This window comes from Anas acuta, chromosome 2 (genome assembly GCF_963932015.1).
Source record: "Anas acuta chromosome 2, bAnaAcu1.1, whole genome shotgun sequence".
Classification (NCBI taxonomy): Eukaryota; Metazoa; Chordata; class Aves; order Anseriformes; family Anatidae; genus Anas; species Anas acuta.
In genome coordinates, this window is record NC_088980.1 from 17,167,170 (window position 1) to 17,177,550 (window position 10,381).

Genomic DNA, 10,381 nt, shown 5'->3' on the forward strand with positions numbered 1-10,381 from the left:
ACACTCAGTTTGGTGCAGTTAAGGAACTGTTGGTATCACATGCTACCATAATTGAAAGATGTATCTTGGACACTTGTCCCAGAGCAGGCACACCTTCTGCAGCATTTCCATCTCTTCACTTCACTGACTGCAGCAGGAGAATAAGTTACTAACTGAGACCAGAAGCCCAAACCAGACACAGCTAAAGTCAGGAGAGGCAAGAGAAACAGGTCATTATGACCTACACCATGAAGCAGCCTGCTACACTCGGGCCAGCACTATCTACCTTTCTCTGCAACATCAACTGAGGAGCACACTGATGATACTGAAAAACTCATCCAATGAAGGAGAAGATGTCTCTTTCCAGCTGAAAAAAAAAAAAAGAAAAAAGGCCTTTGGCCATTAAGGACTTTGTGGATGTAGTTCAAATGTAAGATGAGATGTTTCACTCAGAAGCATCCCTGTGACTTGGGGATGTTCATCAAAGCTGTCTCATCTTTCTCATGGTCTTCTTTCTCATTCCTTTCTTCATGGTCATCTTTCTCATTTCTCATCTCATTCATCTGGTGTGAGGATGGTCATCTTCACTCTAAAGAGTTTTATGTTCCTTTTTCATGCCCTTTTAAGAAATTGTCAGCTAGATCTGAGACCCATGGTCTAAGCTCATTACATTGAGAAGAAATGCATAAGTCATGCAGCAAAAGACAACTGCACTCTGTGCTGGCATCGTGGGAGAGGACAGCAGATCTACAGACACCATGCTGGGGCCTTCATTGCCCCCGCTACACTGCACAGATGGGTTCCCCTTCAACAGTACCTTTTCTATTTATGTTTGATAAGTCCACATGCAAAGATAAATGAAGCCAGCCTATTCAGAAGGAGGCATGGAGAGGGGTATATCACTGATCTGGACAGCTAAATGCTTTGGGCAGCAGTTAAAATATGAATCTAACTTTGGTTAGAAATGGCCACAAAACATGTGGTCAGATATTAAAAATTTCAAATACTCAACAGCAACCAGTGTAGACATCAAAAGTGGTCAGCATCGTTTCAGCTAGACTTTTGCAAATCAAATGCCAGGTCAGCAAAATAGATTATTTATTTATTTATTTATTTTTGTGGAACACAACTACTTCATTTAACTTCTTTGAATTTCTTTTAAGAAAGCTTGGAGATGATCAAAGCTCAGTTTTTTGATATTTTTTTAAGAAAAAAAAATACAGTTTTCTGTTTTTGTTTGTTTGTTTGTTTGTTTTTCTTGCAATGTAATATTATTATAGAAAGAAAGGTTGAAATCAAAGCCAAATAGAAATCACTGAAATGTATCAAAATATTGAGGTCACCATATTATGTTTACTGACTTTTTTTAAGTGTTTTTTTTTTGGTTCTTCATACTCATTTTTTTATATGTTTACAATTTCCAATACAGTTTAAAACAAGAAAGTTTTGACAGCTCAAAAATTTCCACAGGATAAAAAAATAAAGCCCCCCAGAGTGGCATGGAAAGGCTTTTAATGCTCAGCGTACAGAAAATCAAAGCAGTTTTACATGGCGACCTATGGATATCTGAGTCTACTTCCAGGTACTGTTTTGAGAGTACTAGTTTTGGTGCTGAATCGTTTCAGCAAGCACAATGCTGCTTTTGCTGAAGGACATGCTTGTGCCTGTGTCTTGCTGCCTTCAGAAAAATACTACTTTAGGGAAACCATGAGACTTTTTCTGTTGTTTGGGCTAATTAAGAGAATTTGCTGTGACCAGAAAATGAAGACAGCAGGTAGGGATAGCATTTACTAGTACTCCTCATCCTTGGATGAGAGGTATCTGGTGTGGTGATAGTTGAAACTGTGTGATGCACGTTTATGCCTGTTGACTGCAAATAACAAAGAAAGTAAGAGAAAGTAGAGATGTCCGACTAAAGATGATATCCCCATCTCTAAAAAAGAGAGTAATAGCAATAATAACTGCATTTCTCAGCTGGCATTGAACATTGTAAAGGCAACCACAAAACTCAAAATTGTCTAAGATTTGCCACAACGTTTCACTAGCAGTGAAATGTAAAAATATGGAAACAAACAAATATAGCAGTGACTCTCCACATTTCAAGACGTACAGCAAACAAAATCTCAGCCTCTTCCAGTCCCTCAAGCCCCTGACTACATTTCTGAAGCTGATGTCTGCTGAACAGGATGCCTGTAGTTGGGCAGCAGAAGGGTCTTCTTGGGAGCAGCCTGCCCAGGCTGTCACAAGCATGTGATGCCCAGGGCCGAATCGGAGGGGATTCCAACTGGAAAGTGGTGCTTTTGTCACTTTGAAGTGTGAAGTGTTACATAGTTATAAGTTGTATTTACTCACCCTCCCTCACATTCTTAATAAAAGCTTTCCTTTGATCTAGGATTTTTGATCCTAGAAAAACACATTTCTGTAAGTGCTATCTCAAACAAGGCTATTTGCAACAAAAGTGTTTACTATGCAAACAACTATAAATACTTCTTTATGTAGTGCAGTTGATATTAAGCATCTTTTAAGAAGCATCAATCAGATTCCCTTTCAGGAACAAAAATACAAAAATGTTGCAAACTTTTTAAATTTCCTAATGGGCAGCTGAGGTGGGAACTCTATACCCAATTTATAAGATGAAATACTCCCTGTATCTGTTTCACAAGGGCATGTACCAGCATGAGAGTGGGATTTGGTGGAGCCTAGATTTACAACTGGAAATTAAATACAGGCATGTAGAAACATTACTATGTAAACTAATACTTAGCTACTTCTTGCTCCATTCCCTCAACAGCAACAAAATGGTAGCATGGAAGCCAAATGCCAAGTGTAATTTTTTTAAACCCGTTCTCTGAGAATTAAAAGAAAAACAGTCCTATGTAGAATGGGGAGGACTTGTTGCTTTTTTGTCTGTGAAGTCTTAAATGTCACAGCCCCTAGGCTGAATTCTTTTATCAAAACCAATGGAGCTTTGATATCAGTAGTTTGCTCTGCTGGCTCTCATTGCTCAGGTAGGTCACGTATTTCAGAGAGGCTGTAGTTCAGGGACAGACAGAGCCCTGGGTGCTGGTGATTCAGCATCACTCTAGCCTGAGGCACTGCTACACCAACCCAGACAGAAGAGCAAAGTGCTCTAAGATGCAGCCAAGTTCCCTTCATCTGTGTTTCACCTACTTCTTCAGTCCTTGAAGATCAACCAGGAAACCACCAGAAAAAAATCCTTAAGGCTCACCTGCAACCAGGATCTGTTCACACCTCCTCTGCAATGCAGTTACAGATAGCCTCTCTCAATTCTATAGGTCATGTAGGCAGACCCATTTTAGAGAGCAGCTGCACTGTACAAAAGTTCCTACTGCATCTCCAAAACATGTTCTGTCTATCTGCATATGGAACAAACTGGGGAAGTCCAGAGAGTTGGCTGCTGTCTCAAGAAACTGCAGGAACATCCAGCCAAGTGGTGTGTAAGCACCTGGAGGACAGCAAAGTGATAAAAATAACAGTCATCATGGGCTTCTCATAAGCAAATCGCATCAAATCATTTTAATTTCCTCCTTTGTCAAACTATGTGGATGGAAGAGTCACAGTAGACCAAACAACCACCCTGACTAGCTGGCTTTTGGCACTGTCTTACATGATATTTTCATAAATAAGTGGAGGAAATATCATGCAGCTGAAATTACCATTGTGAGTGTATAAAACAAGTTGAAAACTCAGAGAGGTTATTAGGAATTCATGGTCAAGATGAATATGAAGTATAGAAAAATGAAAACAAAGTATAGATCAATGAATGTATAGAATGAAGTATATGAATCACTGAATGATCAGTGAATGATCAATGAATATATAGAATGAAGTATAGATCAATGAAATTAAAATGAAGTATAGATCAAGGACTTCCACAGAGGTCTGTCCTTGATTGGTTTTGTTCTATATTTTCAATGGTAGCTTGGCTAGTGGAATAAAGCACAGGTTCCTCAGCCGCAGATGTGGTGCCACTGATGGGCATCTAAACTCTATGCTTGCTTGCTTCAAAGGAAAACAGAAAGAAAATGCAATGAAAAATTGGCATTGTCTCAAGGGTTGAGATAAGGACAGGGAGATCACTCACCAGGTATCATCACAGGCAAAACAGACTCAAAGTAGGGAGATTAGTATATATTTTTTGCATATTAATAACTGATAAGAACAGTGAGAAACTAAAAACAAACTAAAAGATCCTTCTCTCCATCCATCCTCTTCTCCCTCTTCCCACTTAGTGGTACAGGGGAACAGGGAATGGGGGCTGCGGTCAGTCCCTGACGCTTTGCTTCTGCTGCTCCTTCATGGTCCCTGCTGCCCATGGGGTCCCTCCCATGGATGCCGTCCTTCCCAAACTGAGCCTGCAGGAGCTGCCCATAGGCAGCAGCTCCTCAAAAACTGCTCCCACACGGCTCTGTCCCACGGGGACCATCCCCCAGGAGCAAACTGCTCCAGCAGGGGTCCCCCACGGGTGGGGGCAGCTCCCCCCAGACCCCCTGCTCCTGCGTGGGCTCCTCTCCACGGGCTGCAGCTCCAGCCCGGGGCCTGCTCCTGCGGGGGCTCTCCATGGGCCGCAGCCTCCTCCAGGCCACATCCACCTGCTCCACCGGGAGCTCCTCCACCCATGGGGGGGCTGCAGCGTGGAGATCTGCTCCATGTGGGACCCATGGGCTGCAGGGGGACAGCCTGCTCCACCAGGGGCCTCTCCACAGGCTGCAGGGGAACTGCTGCTGAGTGCCTGGAGCACCTCCTGCCCTCCTGCTGCACTCACCTTGGGGGCTGCAGGGCTGGTTCTTACTCCTCTCTCTCCCACGTGCTATGGCACAGCAGTTGTTTTTTTTTTTCACCGTTCTTCAATCTGCTCTCCCAGAGGCCCAACCATTGTCACTCACTGGCTCAGCTCTGGCCAGCAGCAGGTCCCTTTTGGAGCCTGCTGTAGCAGGCACTGATCTAACATGGGGCAGCTGCTAGGCTCTGCTCACTGAGGCCACCCCTGCAGCCCTCTGCTAGCAAAACTTGGCCATGTAAACCCAATACAGCAGGATATATCCTATTAGTTTTATAAAACCAGTTCATAGGGGGCATATAGCCCTGCTAAGACCTCTGGCTGCTATTGCCAGGGCATGCTCCCTCTGCCACTGCTTTTTGCCGTGTTGGTCAAGTAGAGCTGTTCAAGTAGAGCTGTTGCAATGCAGAATGTTACATTTTTGTTCTCAGCTTAGTGTTTCTTGCAAGTACATCAGAGGTCAGGGTTATCAAAATCATCTTGACATAATGAAGGCATGGCCTGAAAAATAACAAAATTAATGAACAGTATTGGAAGGGCCTGCGGAAAATATTGATGAACTGCACAGAGCAGTGTTTTTCAGGACAAATTACAGCTGATCACAAATGGAACATGATCCAAAACCAACCTGTTGTTCCAAAAAAAAAAAAAAAGAAAAAAGAAAAAAAATCACACTGGGTTGCATTGTTTAGGTATATAAGACATGTAAGTTAATTCTTCGGCTCTGCAGAGTTCTTTTGAGGTTGTACTGAAACGTGTTGAGCATTGCACTTAAAGGAGATATGAACCAACTGGAGGGGCCCACACTCATGAGATGAAGAATAAGCATGATCTGGGAGGGAAAACTGATTGGTCTTGGGTTATTAAGCATAGGGAAGATAACAATCTTCAAATATATGTGGCCAGCAGAAATATGAAGGGGATAATATGTTCTTTGAACCACACCACAGCTGAGTGATAATGGGCTTTAATTGCACCAAAGGAGACAGTAAGTTACTGGGTAGGACATGCCAACAGAAGAGGGATTAGATGGAGAAGCACTGGAATACACTGCCTGCGTGGGTGGTAGACTTTCCATCACTGAAGATTTTTTTAAGAACAAGTTAGAGACATATTAATCAGGAGTTAAATAGGTGTAATTGATCCTACTTGGGGGCAGGTTGGCCTCTTGAGGTCGTTTCTCCACCCTTATTTTCCATTTCAGCAGCCTGCCTTATAAACATGGCATGGAAGTCTGTTGCTCAATAGATGGTTAAAAGAGTGAATAGCAGCTGGTTTATCCCTCTGTTTTTAGGAGGTATGTTTACATTCCAGGCGTAAGAGTGGAGGGGAAGGACAGCGAGTTCTGATCCCACCAGCCAGCCAGCAGAGGAGACCGGGCAGCCATCCATCGGAGGCTGTTTAACTTTCCCAGCCTTTCAGAGCCTAACATAAAGGACAAAGGTGGCTCCCAGATGGAAGACAACAGACTTGAAAAACATGGAAGCTGACAGAGAGGGATGTACATTTAACATGAAAGTTAAAATTGCCAGAAGAAGAAAGCTAGGAAATTTCCAGTTAGGTGCAATGGAAGGACTCCTGAAGGATCTCTGAGCTCTGTAAGTGTTTTTGGCCTCCATAGAAAATACTTGGGCAGAAACCCTCCAGAAGGTATGTTTGTTTTGAGCAGAACCTGGAGTTCTTGCACTGAGCTTTCTGAAGGCTGCATTGCAGTACTAGCCTATATTCCCCCTATTCAGTGTCATGGGAGACTGAACATTTTCACTGTGTTCTGGAGTCTAACACAGGCAGGCAGACCACAAAGAAAAACACAGGAATAGATCCTATAAGCTGCTTCAAATAACACTTGCTCCAGAGCCTCTGGTGATTGCTGAGAAATTCTAGTTTCACAAAAGACGCCAACAGGGGAAGAAATTATTTCACAGTTTGCCTCGAGCTTCAAAAGGGGTTGCTGAACATGGTAACTGACACCCTTTTTGACAGACTGGTTTGCGGTCAATGCCGCTAACTAACAGGAAAACAAGTGCCTGTAGTCCAAGTCGGCAATCGCACTGCGCACCACAAAGCCAAGGAAACTGCTGCGGGAGAATCCCCAGAGCCACTCCACGAAAGCACGCTGGCCAGCAGGATATTTAAAAAACATCAGGAATGTTCCTCATGTGACAAGATGGATCATTCAGAAGTAAGACTCTGCTGGGTATGAAAAGGCTTGGTATATTAACTCAAAGGGACACTTTGAATATGTTCCTAGGTATGAGCAGCTTACTGCAGAAAGAAATGAGTGGATAGGGAAATGGGGAGGCGGGAGTAGGAGGCAAAGTCAAACGTTGTACAAAGATGGAGATTGAGCCAGAAATAGAAAGAGGGAAGTAAAATCAGAGTCTAAGAGTCTTGCATATATTCAGTATGATAAGACTTTTTTTTTCTTTTTCTTTTTCTTCTTTTTCTTTTTTTTTTTTCCAAGCACGGGCAATTCCATTATCCAAAGAGATACATAATCACTTTTGATACAAAAGAGACAAGAATTTTATTACCATTGTATCAGATCCAGTGACTAGAGCAAATACAATCCCCTTTCTTTGCCAACTACATGATTCACAAGGTGTTCGCTGCAAAGACTGACAATCTGACTGTTAGTCTGTGCCGAAGGCTGAGCTATTCTTGATGCAAAGGACTCTCATAAGTGGTCAGAAACATTCAGAAGGACGATGAAACGTGAAACGGATCCAAGTGTAGCATGATAGAAATAGGCCTTGGCTCTCAAGGTAGGAAAAAGGAATAAAACAGATATTGCTAAAGAACGTTGATTATTAAACTGAACTCCTGCTCACTAGGAGTCAGATGTCCTAGACTTGAAAGATCTGACCAACACTGCACACAATCTGTTAGCGACAGAATGTTTATTCCTTGCTCCATCTCCACCTTGTGCCAGAGATTAAAGAGACTCTGACTATGATTGTCAATATTTCAGTGAGTCTATCAGTGAGTGTAGGTCTATATTTTTTTAGGCCAACATCCATTTTATTAGATTAAGATTCTGCTCCTCTAACAAGAGTTGCAAAAACTGACTTGTGAAAACATACTTATGTATAGAAATGGCAGAAATGTCTCATGAGGTCCTCACAGGAACAACACATTATACTGATACTGGTGTTTGTCTCTTGGCACCAATTTTTTATCAAATGGCTTTTGAGAGGACCATCTTTGAAGAAATTACAGTCTTTGAAGAAATTACAGCCTGGGAGTTTATAATGGCAAGTTTTTTCTCTATTATTTCTTAGAACTGCTGGACCACCTGTTTTTCAAATTGTCAGCAAAAGCAACACTGGATGTTCCAGTTCCTGTTAATCATTATTAATAATTATTTAGTTGATTTCTTAGCACTACTGAATTAAAGTGGTGGCTTCATTCCTCAGTTAACTACAGGTCTGAATCATCTCTGCCTTATAGATCAAGGGAAAATGTGAAGCCCTAAGCCATCACGGTACATTTACTTGCAACTTTTTCTCCCTCACTCCTCATGCTTCCCAATCTGTCCTTGCCACTTTGCAGACGAAGGCTTTTCAGGGTTAGGTTAGCTTTTACAGAGCCTGGTTCTATACGACATAACGTCACATTAAGTGATTACTACTAATCAAGAAAAAGCCATTCCCTCAGGATTTAAGCACAGGTAGATCTTAATTTACCAAAGCACCGACTGTGCTGACTGTGCTGTATTTTTCCATTGAGTGGAGGCTGCATTTTATGATGATGGGGTGGGGAGGGAAAGGTTTCAAAGGAAAAAAGCTATGAACACATGGGTAAGATTTGTATTTTGAGAGCTGCTAAGTATTTGTGTGAACAAAAAGATGATGACTGTGAGATAACACTGGAGCTCCATGGAGGGCCTGAAAACATAAAAACCAGCAACAAACGGAGCCTTGAAACACAGATCCAAACCCACAAGTAGCATTCATGATCCAGCCAAGAGTGGCTTTTGCATGCCATTGGGTACAACAATTCATTTACTCCCAATACATAAATACACACACACAAGACACTAAGTAATATCCTGGTGATCCAAAATGCTCCATGGGCCTCATGCCCTCCCCACCACCTCTTCCGCTCTGGAGCAGAGCAGCCCTGGGGTACGTAACTGAGAAATCTCCGCTTCAGACAAGGGAGAAAGCTTCATGAATCACCAAACAACACTTCTCAGGTGGGAAAAGCACATTCTTTGTTCCTCTATGTGGAATTAGAAAAATATGTGTAGAAGTAAAGCCCTGAAAGCCCCAGGAGAGCAATTGGTTTTTCTTTTTTCTCTTTCTTTCTCAGTTTTGTGGAGCTTGTGAGTTTTGGGGTGGTTTAATTAAAGGTCTTAAAATTCTTTAACACTAACATTCAAATGCTTCATATTTTTCCTCCGGTCTCACAGAGTTTCCGTCCTCCTCTCCCTCTCTCTCTTATGTCACTTTCACTCTGCAATAAAACAATTGAATCACACACTGGTACATAAATATTGGCAGATTTTTAGGTTTGCTGTTTTTTTTCACTCAGCCTATTGGGCAAACAGCCTAGAAAGGCTAAGTTATTTGCCAGAGTTTGAATTTCTGGCAAACAGTGCAGATCCAGTACAAATCTCAAATCATATTTCAGGAATGCCGTGCTTCTACCGCACCTTTCCAACTCTTTTCTCTGTGCACTAATGACTATTATGGGGAAACGCGTTCCAGAAATGTGAAAATCAATGTAGTGGGAAATGTACCAAAACCACCTTTCCACTTATACAATCTCAGTTGTCCAAGAAACACAATTAATTAGTGTTATTGAGCTGTTTAGCTCCCCAATAAAAGCTTTTTGAGTGATTATATGAAGAACCATTGGTACTGGAGACTTCATACTGAAGTAATTAATGGAAGTTGATTATATTCTGACAAGTTAAATACACGTTTGTTTGATATTACACACACATGGAAAACACATGCGCTATTGAGCTCAGTACATAGAAGTTTAGATTAATGGTGTTGATGAATTATGTGGAGATTATATACTTTGCAGACACATAATGGACCTGATTTTGAAAAGCAGGGTCTCATTTTGCTCCTGCAATTTTGAGGGTGTGAATAATTGCAGGTGATTTTCTAACAGCTAGACATCTCACTGCCTGGTGGAATTCCTTCAAGCAGAGGTCATGCCTGCCTTTGTGCAAGGCACCAGAAGGCACTGGGAGAGCTCGTGCAGACTCGTGAAGAGCAAACCTGCACTTGTGCCGTGTGTTGGGACCACAGTGACCAGCAAGGACAACAAGTTTCATGCGCACCTGTGGCAGTAGATTTGGAACTTTCAAGAAATATCTTCTCTTTCCACATGTAGGAGCAAGTTATCAAGTTGAGGTTCAACCCAGCTCCAAAAGATGAAGGAGGAAGCTGTCACCAGCCTTTTTCCTACCACCAGGGAGAGGCTGGTGACAGACCCTGAGACCAGCTGCTGAAGCACTCTCCATGGGACATCTCTCAGGTTCAGACTAAAATCTTTGCCTATCACTTGGTGTCTTTCTCTTGAGGATCTGTCTGCAGGTAACTGGATGACACTGGGATGAGGGCAGAGGTGGAGGCACACATC